This window comes from Siphateles boraxobius, unplaced genomic scaffold (assembly GCF_051911475.1).
Source record: "Siphateles boraxobius isolate OS27281-9 unplaced genomic scaffold, OSU_SipBor_1 3, whole genome shotgun sequence".
Taxonomy (NCBI): domain Eukaryota; kingdom Metazoa; phylum Chordata; class Actinopteri; order Cypriniformes; family Leuciscidae; genus Siphateles; species Siphateles boraxobius.
Window position 1 is genome coordinate 11,369,213 of NW_027508919.1, and position 13,330 is coordinate 11,382,542.

Here is a 13,330-nt window from a genome sequence, read left to right on the forward strand (position 1 = left end):
CCATTGACAATCGTTAACTTTCTTGTAGGCGGGTACTCTATTGAAGTCTAAAACTATTGGATCTGCCCAGATTTACTCTGGATCTGCCATAACCAATCGCTAACGTTTGGTTGTGACGTGTGCCTTGCGTTCGCCTTAGCCAACTCATTCACCACTAACAGAGCGAGCTGGAAAATCAAACTTTTCCCGAACCCCGTGGGGAGGAGGGCCACAACATCATGGCCACCAACAAAACTAAGCAAAGATTGTTCTTGCTCCGGCTTTAACTTCTTGATATTCGGCAGCGTTGCCACAACGGACCGAATGGCTTCCGAATGGCTTCTCCGCTGCCATTACTGAACTACGACTCAAAATAACGCACGACATCAACGTCATCGTTCTCAGCCACTCCCTCTGTTTGCTGATTGGCCCTGTAAAATAATTGATCAGAGAAAACAAAAGACTACAGCACAATCCCAGACGTAGTACTGAATGAAAATGAAAATTGAGCGGAAGTACGTAGGAGGGCAGAGCCATGGCTAGTTAAATATGAGAGAGGTGACACTCTGTGATCTTGCCGATGCTGTGAAGTGGTTCATGTAGCTCTACATAGTTCTAAACAAATCCGCGTTGCCAATGATTTTAAGCGGGGCAGACAGCAATATTTGCAGCAATTATTGGTAAATATTGATGCATAATATACATTGATTATTACATTGACACTTAAATGACTTACATATGAAGAGTTCAGATGCAAAAGCCTCTAAGTGCCATCTGAAATTTTCTTCTAGAATGATCATTTTTATCAAGCTTGTATATTTAAGTTCAGTAATTTCACTTAAATGTCAATGAATATTACCTATTAATTGTCATTTAACTGAAATTACTGAACTTAAATATACAAGCTTGATAAAAAATTATCATCGAAAGATGGCAGAAAGCAGGCCAGAAAAGGAATACAAGTGTTCACAATAGCCATTACATTCTGCCACCGAAGCTGTAGCATGATCTGGAGACCTGCTGGTGAATCGAGAATCAGTCAAATGCTTAGCCATGCATTGATAACAAAAGCATTCGAACTCCATGCTGTAAGTAATGCTATAGTTACTTGTATTTTTGGGTAAGAGCATTCCCCTGCCAGAAGCAGAGCGTTTCATAGGCCACAGAGGAGACCGGAACTTGAAAAAAAGCCTGTTGCTGTTGGAGAGAACTTGTAGTGGTAAAGAAAGAGGAAATGGTGTTAAAGTTGATACATTGAAGGACAGATTAAATACACATTGAAAGCCTATGTTTCCTAAACATTTTCATGAGGTTGAGATTACAGAAGTGAGAGTACACATGGCTAAAAATTCTGTATTATAAATTTTTCAAGGCTTGTACTTTGGAACCTATTTCATGGTTTGCGTTCTCGAGCCACCAGGCACTGTTTTGTTCAAATGAGCGGCCGGATAGCATTAAGGGTTTTCTGATAGAACAGTGTCGTGTTAGCGGCCCCTAAGTTAATAACTAATGATCGTTGCGACGGAAGTGAACAGTCAAAACTAACTTTAGCTAGACAATAACTTTGTTCTAGAGCTGCTGTAAAGCCAAAACTTTCATTTCTTTCATTACTTTAATTTCATATTATCACAGTGAAGCTGCTTTGAAACAATCTATATTGTTAAAAGTGCTATAAATGAAGGTGACTTGACTTGACTAACACACCTACAGTTAGGCCAATACCTATTTGGACATTTGTCATGATTTATGTTATTTGTACTCCTGTACATAATTAGAAATTAAATGAGAAAAAAAGAAAAAAAAATATATATATATATAATATTTTATATTAAATATAAAAAATTAAAATATATATATAAACAAACCACTATTGTTATTCAAATTGTTATTCTTACACAACAACATTATGGAAGAAGCTGGATGATAATTTTGGTCATCCAACAAATTATGCAAATTAGGGAAAATATTTTTTTATATTTTTATTGCATTATGATACCGTATATACAAAGCTCAGCCATACATTCTGCTTTTCTAGAATATTCAGGATTTTTTATACTGTTATAGAGGTGTAAATTAATTTTCACGTTTTAGCATTGATGACTTATTTGTGGGGGTGCTGCTGTACTTATTTGCTTTATATCCAGATGTATTTCTAATTTTCTGACCACCTCATGTATGTAAATAGTGTTGACAAAACAACTCTGAATACAATGTAGTGCAACATCACATTTAACTATGACCTCAGTATTGAATTTACACATTTCTGACTGGTAGCTAACGTTAGTGAAGTGTTGGTCACGTAAGCTAGCTGCAATTAACTATTATCTTCAAATAAACATCAACTAAAGTTGGTTACATAAATTACAACTACTGACTAGATTCATGAGAGGATGGCTAATGCGTTCAAATGTCAAAAATTTCATCAATTTACCAACGAGTGTAGTCAGCGTACTTCAGAAACACTGAAAATGAATGGGGTTCATCGCTGGAACTATCAGTGTTTGGAACTATCGGCTGCTCCACGACACGCATTACTTCTGCATTCCAAAGTTTCCATGTCAGTCTATGGGAGTGTCGTAACTGTTTTTCAACGGCTTTGGTGCATCCCACATTATAATGCAAATTCTTTCTGGTAGATTCTCAATGTTTGGAAGCTCATTACAAATAAAATAGAAATTTGGACTACTCCAGGTAACTTAAATGTACTTTGCAACTGGAAAGTTTTCTTGATTAACTGACAGCAGAGGAAAAGTCCTTTATCTGACCCTTCCTCACATCAAAGCATGTCTCCCAATCTGACAACTGTGTATCACTTGTTTCGAATGAAGTTCTCTCCAAGTCATCCATATTATTTCTCTGTGCCATGCCAATTCCTCTGAAGTTTAATCGAGAGGAATTGTCACTTAATTTTAAAAATCTCACATTGTTTCTGAATTTCTCTTACTCTCTCTGTCACAGTTATTCACTTCAAACTCACACTGGCATCTAACTTCCTGCCAAACTCTCCCCACACTGAAAGACATAAAACTCTTCTATAAAACAAAAGATTTCAACCAGAAACCGAACATGGTTCTTCTATGGCATTGCTGTGAAAACCCTTTTAGTTTTAAGAGTATACTGTATATCTCATGTAAAACATATGTAAGATGGTCAACAATCACAGGACAGAATGCAAAATAAATGAATACATAAATAAATTGCAATTAATCAGCTCATATATGAATCATAGCCTATAGTGAAAGTCAAGCATTTGTCAATCTTCGTTAGTGTTCTACATAAGAAAGTCAAACAGGTTTGGAACAACATGAGAGTGAGAAAAAAGAACAATTTTTATTTTTGGGTGAATTATCCCTTTAACTTTGTAAAAAAAAAAAAAAACATGTATACTGCGGTTAATTCAGATCCCTTTGATATTCAGAACAACAGCACTCTTGCTCATGTGAAATTGCTTAAATAACAACTTTGGGCAGTAATTTGTTTTTGCATGTTATGTGTGTATGTCAACCAGACATGCCTGATTATTATTCAAGCCAAAAAGGATTGCACAATGAATGTGTTAACACCAAGCATCCTAATTCATGCCGACACATCTGTGTAAGAGCAGCCCGGTCCTCTGAGAGTTCCAAGGATTAGGCTGTGCTGCACTCATACTGAGGAGCACTTTGTTTGTGCAGACCAATTATTTCCTTATTTGCTTATATAAATATAAGCCCCCACCCAACCCCCACCTTCCCTTCCATCTTTACATTTTTTCTCATGACTCCTTTAATATGTAGCTGCTGATAGATCGGTATAGCTGAGAAAATGAGAGAGCAACTGCTATAAGCCTCTGCTTTTATTCCCAACATATGAAACAATGGAGGAGAAGTGAAGAGAAAGAAATCTAATAAAATGTCTTCAATTAAAGTGGAATCAGGCGGTGTTGTCTGTGAGGTTTGGGGTGGATTAGACTAGAGCTTCAGCTCTCCTCTCTCTCACTCTGGAGTGGGTAATGGCATTATGTGAGCCGCATACTCATCACCAGACGTTCCTCGCCCCATTCCTTTGCTTTTTGTAAGAATCATGTTTAGGATTAGGAAGCTAAAACGCTCAAGGATGATTTTGTTGGAAATTAGGACAGATTCTGTTGATTAACCCCCTCTGGTCGCTTTGATTTTCCCTCTTTTCTAAAATGAGGTGTAACAGGCAAAGGAGAGTGAGTGTGTTATTACAGTTGTGCCTTTGTTTTCCTGCACACTTCTAGAACTACAGCATGAGAAGCGCACAGCAAAAGTTTGTGTATGTTATGCACAAGTAGACAGATATAGCATATTTTACAAATGGTACCCAATGTTCCAGTATTTTTTTAAGCATTAATAGCACAATGTTTATATGAAAATAGTTCATCAAGCATGTTTTATAGCTATCTAATTGTTACGCTAGGTTTATTTCTAAAATTAACCTAGCATAAATCTCAATGTAATTTTCAAAATTTTTACAATACAGTGGATGTAAAAAAAAAGTCTACACGCTTGTTCCTTTTTTTTTTATGAAAATCAATATCAGAACTTTTACACCTTTAAATGTAAAAATTACAACATATGCAAAACCAAAGTGACACATATAAGAGATAAAAAAAGATCAAAATAAAAACTTAGAATAAGTCCATACAGTAAATATGAACACACTTTTATAATTGGGCATGTGTGTTCAGAATGATCCAATCAAGCTCATGTGAAATACACACCTGTCTTCACCTAAAGTGACTTCAACTGTAAAATATTATCTGTTCTCATAAGATTTTCTGACATTTTCTTGGTTTCAAGCCATTACAAGAGCCATATGCCACAAAGAATCAAATTAGCGAAACATCAACAGGGTTCAACCAGATCATTGTTGAAAGGTATCGCTAAAGTGAGGGAAACAAAAATATTTCCAAGGCATTGCACATACCATGAAACAGTGTGAAGACATTCATAAACAATAAAATATGGGACAACGTGACATTATCAAGAACAGGATGTCTCTCCAAAATTGATGAGAAGAAAACTGGTCAAGGCGGTTGTCAAAAGGACTCATTCTGGCAAGTACTGGTTGCTCCCAACATGCGACAAATATCTACTGTATTCTCCATCTGTCTGGGCTATGGGGCAGGGTGACTTTAAAAAAAAAAAATTATAATAATAATAATTTAAAAAGAAAGAAAAAAAAAAAGAAAAATTTTTCCAAGTTCACCTAAAGTTAGCAGAAACATATATGTCTCCCAAACCTATGTGGAAAATTTGTTACGGTCTGATGAGACTCAGATTGAACTTGTTGACCAAGACAGTAGAAGGTATATTTGGAGCAAAAACAGCACATCAGCAAAAGAACCCTATGGTAGTGTTGCCGATATACTGGTACTAGAAAGGTATCGCGATACCCTGCTATTAAAAACAGTACAATATAATTTGTGTTAAGAATGACAGCACTCTAAAACAGAGCTCTGCTTCCACTGTTTACGCTCACTAAACAACAGAAGCAGAATAGTAAAATATATACGCACAGCACTTGACAAAGAAAGCAAAACAGAAATATGCATGTATGAGAATAATTATAGAAAATACACAATCACCCAATGCTTAACTGAATAAATTTAATCTATTTATTAAGAATAAGTCTTAATTTAAAGAGTGGCTTTATTTAAGACTTTTCAGCTACAGTATGTCTATTTAACAGTGGCATTCAAAAAGAAATTAAAAGCACTGTTTAGTATTTTTCATATTGTTTGTAATTTGATTTTTTGCCTATTTTTAATAACAAAAATAACAATTTAATTAAATATCTATATTGTAATTATAAAATTACATTTAAAGAATGTGAAATTACTCATATCATGAAATACTATTTTGGTCATCCCAACCTCTTCAAAATTGTCAAAGGTTAGTGAATGTCATGATTGATAATAACATGATTGTTGCAAACATTATGTTGTAAGGATGTTCACACTGGCATGTAATTATATATTATTTTTATTTATTTTTTGGGAGGGAATGGTCAAAAAGCAGGGCAGGAACATGTTGGTCAAGAGAGTTTTTAGGGTTTGTTTTATTAATTTATAAAACAATGAACTGGAGTTCTGTCATATTTTTCTATTACTTGTACATTTTTAGTTTTTTCCCGTGGTATCGATTCAGTATAGGTATCGAGGTATTTTAGCCTGGTAACGTATCAAAGTCATAATTTTGGTATTGTGACAACACTACACCACGGTGCCTCATGGTGATGGCAGCACCATTCTTTGGGGATGCTTTTCTGAAGCTGAAACTGGGGCTTTAGTGAAGGTGGAGGGAATCATGAATAGCTCCATGTACCAGTCAATTTTGGCATCTTCTGGTGTGTCTGTTGGAAAGCTGAAAAAGTGGAACACTTTTACCTTTTTAGCATGGCAATGATCTAAAACATACACAACTAAATCAACAAAAGAATGACTTCAGCAAAGAAAGATTAAAGGGATAGTTCACCCAAAAATGAAAATTCTGTCAGTAATTACTTCCCTCATGTTGTTCCAACCTCGTAAGACCTTCGTTCATCTTCGCAACACGAATTAAGATATTTTTGATTAAATCTGAGGGCTGGATCACTCCTCCATAGGCTTCTAAGGGATTGAAACTTGCCATCCCCGAAAAGTTATTAAAGACATCGTTAAAATAGTCCAAGTGACTACAGTGGCTCAATCTTAAGTTTATCAAGCGACGAGAATACTTTTTGTGCGCAAAAACAAACAAAAATAATGACTTTATTTCAACTATTCCTTTCCTTCTCTTTGGGCCTCTAGTCAGTTAACTTAGTGTGATTGCGTAGTGCTACGTCACACGTAGCCTCACTATTGGCCGACGCTGGTGATGTGTGTGATGCGTGTGACGTAAAACAACAGAAGCTTATGCTATTACACTAGTGAACTGACTCGAGGCCCACAGAGAAGGAAATGAATAGTAGAAATAAAGCTGTTATTTTTGTTTGTTTCTGCGAAAAAAAAAGTATTCTCGTCGCTTGATAAAATTAAGATTGAGGTACTGTAGTCACTTGGACTATTTTAACGATGTTTTTAATAACTTTTCGGGGCTGGCAAGTTGCAATCCCTTAGAAGCCTATGGAGGAGTGATCCAGCTCTCAGAAGGTCTTACGAGGTTGGAAAAACATGAGGGTGAGTAATTACTTACAGAATTTTCATTTTTGGGTGAACTAACCCTTTGTTTGGAATGACCTAGCCAGAGCCCAGAGCTGAATCCAATAGAAAGTCTGTGGTGGGACCTAAAGAGGGCTGTGGGTAGGAGATTCCCTTACAATGTAACAGATCTGGAACATTTTTGCAAAGAAATGGGAAATATTCCCAAGTCAAGATGTGCCAAGCTGATAGACTCCCACCAAACGGACTGAGTGCTGCAATAAAACAAAGGGTGCTTCCACTAGCACCTTCCTCATGTGTGTTCATCACAGCCACACCCTGACAGCCTGAAGTGCAACTGTGCATGTCGGAGCGCTGCCTATGAGGCAATTGGTTTCAACCATCTAATTATGTTTTTGATTTATGGCTAGACATAAATCAAAGTTACCCTAATTAATTAACAAACCTCAAAGTTACCCAAATTAATAGTATACTATTATACAAACAGATAAACAATGATTAAACATGTCTCAACAAAAACGTGTACCACTGTAGCAAACATTGGCCACCGGTAAACATGTTTAATGTTCAAAAAATATTTTGTATTGTATTTATGACTCAATCACTGAAACAAATCACAAGCTCAAATCATTCCTCAAGATGTCAGTTAAAAGACAATGCTCATTTCAAGTCCGTATGTTCTTTCTTTGAGTGAGTGATAACATTCTTATAAAGCTCTAGGATTTCATTTCTTACCATGCAAATACATATAAACGGTGCAATCTAAAGGATTAACATCTTCCATATGCAGTAAGAAAGAGCATGTTTTACAAGAGTTTAATGATGTAATCAGCTCTTAACATGAAACTAGACAGGATTAGAGCTCACCTGCAGTGAGAACGAGTGGCAGAAACAGCAGTGAAATGTATACCCACCAGGGACTAAATACCAGCAATTACAGGTACATTACTGGTAGGGATGGGAATCTCTAGGCACCTCACGATTTGATTCGACTATGAATCAGAGAGTTGTGATGCTAAAATGATTATCATTGCATCTTTTTTGTGTGTGTGACTTGGTACTCTTAAAGCAAAGTATTTATAATGACCCATAAAGAATTTACTTCCAGTATATTTTATTAATAAAACAAATGGAAGTGATTTGGCAAGTCAACTGTAAGGTTACATTTACCAGCATATGTCCCAACATTGCAAAGAACCAACAGGAAAAGATATGTGAGTCTGTACTAGCAGCATATTTGTAGTAAATGAATACAAATTTCAACATATTTTGAATCTCTATGTGCAATGAGAAATATAGTCCTGAAAACAAAAAAAATAAAAAACATTTTGCTTTAGCAAAATTACCAGAGGTGGGAGTAAGTCACACATGTTCAAGTCACAAGCAAGTCTCAAGTCCCTACCATCAAGTCTCAATCAAGTCAACAAGTCGCAGTACACACAACCAAGTCAAGTCAAGTCAAGGCAATGGTTCACTTCAAGCAAGTCAAGTCGAGTCCTGCTAAGGGTCAAGTCAAGTCCAAGTCAAGTTACAATACCAAACAGAATTTTTTTTCATATTGGCCTCAACCTTATTTGTTTTTGATTACCTAGATTACCTTTCTTATACATTTATATCGTAATATTAATAATATTCATATAATTTATTATAGCATGTATTTATGATTACCAAAATTTGGAATTATTATTATTATAATAACAATTATATGAAAAATGTTGAAGATAATACATTTGAAGGAAAATTCACAAGTGTGTGATGCATTAATTATATTGGTTTTATAGTAAATGTCATATGTTTAACTTTGCTTATATATTTTTATTATGCAATATCACCGGGAGACATTAACTTTCCCATTAATAGCCCATATTTGACCCCTTAAAACTGATTTCCAGGGGCATTTTTTTCTATGTTCTAACCATTTTTTTTTCTAACCATGCATTTACACTGCCATTACAACACCATAAATAATGTTTAGATTAATGATAAATACATAAATATTATATTAAATATAATCATTTTAATATAGAAAAAAATAGATGCTAAAAAATAATAAATTATATGTTTTTAATTATGAAATTAAAAACGAAAATGGGTGGCGCCAAATCACCGTCTTAATGAGCGAGTCATAGAAGCATTCATTCAACTGATTCATTCAAAGCAGTAGATTCATTCTGGAACCAAGCAACTTGGTCACTGAATCACAAAAACCTCGGATTTGTTTGGATACGTACAACACTTTTTCTGTGGCTTGTTTGGAACTACTGTCATTGGAGAAATAGAGCAAAAACAGAGAATATTTACAATATTACATCTAAAATGTACAATTTTACTCACCGCAATGTTTTTTTCTGTGCTCTGTGCGTCACGCAATCGCGCAGAATCTGATGACTGGCGTCAATGGTTCCGTTGCTTTCATTTTGTTCATCAATTGATGTTGCGATGATTTATATAAAAATGTATATGAAGTCATTTTCGAGTCATACAGTTCAAGTCAAGTCAAGTCTCGAGTCATTGGATCTCAAGTCAAAGTCAAGTCAAGTCATTTTCTTAATTTAGTCAAGCAAGTTTCAAGTCCTTAAATTTGCGACTCGAGTCAGACTCGAGTCAAGTCATGTGACTCAAGTCCCCCTTCTCTAAAAAATTACAAACAGCTTTCATACAAAAAAATATAGAATGATATACCAGTGTGCCTGTGGAGGCAGTACAGTAAACCTACATACAGTGTAACGTATGTATAACAGATCTGTTTAGAGCATATTGATGTGAAAACTAAACAATACAGAAAGCAGCTCTCATACAAAAATACAAAATAGTCCACAATGAAAGAATGCCTATTTTCCATACGCTTTTAGAGGGCCGTTCGGATTTCGCGCTCAGCCATCATGCGTCTCTGTTATGCGCACGACACAGACTGTCCGGGCACTGCACTTCCGCGCTTCAGAGTTTCCATGATGTTTAATTATAAACTTTGATGAGCTTTCATGAACATTTGTAAGTGTTTATATACCTAGATGTGTGTGTATTGTTAGTGTTTGTATATAGTTACATATTTATTTACATTATTGTTTTATTATCTCTATATCTGTATTAATACTTGTTTTTGTCTATTTGTATGTTTTTATTATAGCTAAGTGTGTGTGTGTGTGTGTGTGTGTGTGTGTGTGTGTGTGTGTGTGTGTGTGTGTGTGTGTGTGTGTGTGTGTGTGTGTGTGTGTGTGTGTGTGTGTGTGTGTGTGTGTGTGTGAGAGAGAGTGTGCGTGTGTAGTGTTTTTATATAATTACATATTTATTCACCTCATTTTATAATCTGTATATATTTATCTGTATAGGCTACAGTATGTATTTATTATCAATGTCTATAGTTTATTTAATTTTATATAAAAATAGATTTGTCCCATGTATTTTAAACCACTGAATCATTGTAACATTTTTTAGTTTTAATGAATTGTAAACTTGAACCGTTTCATCCACGTTCCAAATGTCCTTTGCTTCAAAAGGCTTGCGGACAGAAATAACTTCCAGAACTGTCTGTTCGGGAAACAGATACAGATGTTCTAGAAAAAAACAACACCTTTTCTTGTTGAGAAGAATATAGTACAGGGTGTGTGGGTGATTAGGACTCTTTGGCTTGATGAACTTGCCTGATTCTTTGTCTCAGGCATTAACATAAACCTAAAGTTAAGGTACTACTGAGGTGCTCACACGCAGACACTCAGACACACACACACAAAGTTGTTCTTAAAAGAACATCCCCAGACATGTTATGTTAATGAATATATCCAGTGTGGTGTAGGTGTGGTGTAGATAAAAAAATCATAAAAATTATCAATTAATAATACAAAGAAATTTTAGATACTGTAAATGAATCTGTATATTAAACAATTCCATTTGAAATAATGTCAAATTGTAATTAAATTAGCTTATTTTATGTATCTCAACATTGAGACATGGGACATTAACAAAAATAGTGTATTGAGCTATAAATGCTTCATAATATTATATTTAATCACATTAATCAGTAATTATATTTTTTGTCAATGTGTGTAATGGCACTGTGAATATATTTATGAAACATCAAATGACAAATTTTAACATAAATCTAAAATTTCACTGCTGGGACTTAAAAGTGCTGTAGTTGCAGAATCACCCATATATATATATATATATATATATATATATATATATATATATATATATATATATATATATATATATATATATATATATTAGTGCTGTGCGTTAAACGCGTTATTAACGGCGTTAACGCAAACACATTTTAACGGCGTCAATTTTTTTATCGTGAGATTAACGCTCTTTTTGGCCTAGCAAACTTTGTATTTTTTTCAAATGCTGTTGCAACAACTAGTAACGTTAGAAAAACTACAACATCACACCGGATAGCTAGACCGGAAACAAAACAACAGGAACGCCGCACGTACTTGTTTGGGCTTGCGCGCCGGCCAAAGAGTAGTAGGCTAACGTTACGTTTTGAGTGGATGGCGCGAGCGCGAGACGCCGATCTAGAGACGTGCACTCTCAACGCAATGGAGTGCGGTGCGGGACTAGATTTGATGGCCGAGTGCGAGGGTGGGCTCGAGCGGTAATGCACTCACTCTGTGTGTGCGGATACGGGAGAATAAAACGATTCGCGGGACTCCCGCAAACTAGAAATATCTATGAATAAAACATAAAAACTTATACATTTTTATTCATATGTTGCAGAAAAGCAACACGAACAACTAAAACAAAATAGAAACGATTTACAGGCCAGAGTTTCTTTTTATAACATGTTTGCAGCGTTGAGTGATGTAGCCAATCACAGACATATGTGTTGATTTTGAACGCAATGGGCAATCAGAAGCATTTAAAATAGACTCCCCTCACCGCTCAAAGCAGACTTTTTGTTCAGTGCTGAATTCTGTATGCTGGCAAATCCTCTAATTATAACAAACAAAGTGTATATATTATGGAAGATGCATTGTGCAGTCAGCTTCATTGATAATAACAGATGTGTGAGATTGCGATGAACTAATGTCAGCTTTTTAGGAATTATTAAGGGAGCGCACTTTGCGCACATTCAGTCATGCCAAACCATGCACTCAGTAGCCTGCTTGCTTTTATGTTATAACAGTGGTTTGTGTGTTAATGCTTTAATAACAAATAATTTATCCGGAGCATTTATGCTGATGTGTATGGTTGCGACACGTAGGCGAAAGTATTTGGAGGTAGCCTACAAAAAAAGAGTCTATTTGCGGGCGGGAGCGGGACAAAAATGTTGCAGGCAGGAGAAAGTAACATAGAAAGTAGTTGAGAACGTCAGTTATAACGACTCACGTATTAAAAAATGGACGGGTTTAATTCGGGCTCGGGCTCATAATTACAGTTTATGTGTCGGGCCGGGCCGGGCTCGGACACAATGCGCACGGGCTCGGGTCGGGCTTGATTTTTTGGGCCCGATCTAAGCTCTACAATGGATGACTTCAGACAGAAGCACATGGATACCACAGCTAAGAACAAACTTACTGCTGATCCACTTTTCCGTGTTGATAAGAGCATTAAAATTAGAAAAAATAATGAGACAAATAGAAATCAAGGGACATTTAGAATAGATAAAAATGTGCGATTAATCGCGAGTTATCTATGGCATTAATGCGATTAATCGCGATTAAATATTTTAATCGTTTGACAGCACTAATATATATATATATATATATATATATATTAGTGCTGTCAAACGATTAAAATATTTAATCGCGATTAATCGCAATAATGTCATAGTTAACTCGCGATTAATCGCATTTAATCGCACATTTTTATCTATTCTAAATGTCTCTTGATTTCTTTTTTTCCCATTATTTTTTCTCATTTTAATGCTCTTATCAACATGGAAAAGTGGATCGGCTTGCTTTGTGCAAATGTTTTTTATTGAAAACAACATTGGCATATATTGTGTTCAATTTCACACTAAAACATTCTTACTTGGAGCAAATAATCTCTCACACAATGTAACACTGTCCATCAATAAAAGGGTGAAAGAAATACTGACGAGGTCCTGATATTGACGAGGGGGCGGAGAATTCGCATCAGCTGTGTGTGTGTGTGTGTGTGTGTGTGTGTGTGTGTGTTTGGCCATCATCAAGTGGTATTTCAGACTGGACGTGCTGCGATGATGATAGCTCAGTTCACAACGACAAAACACACAGA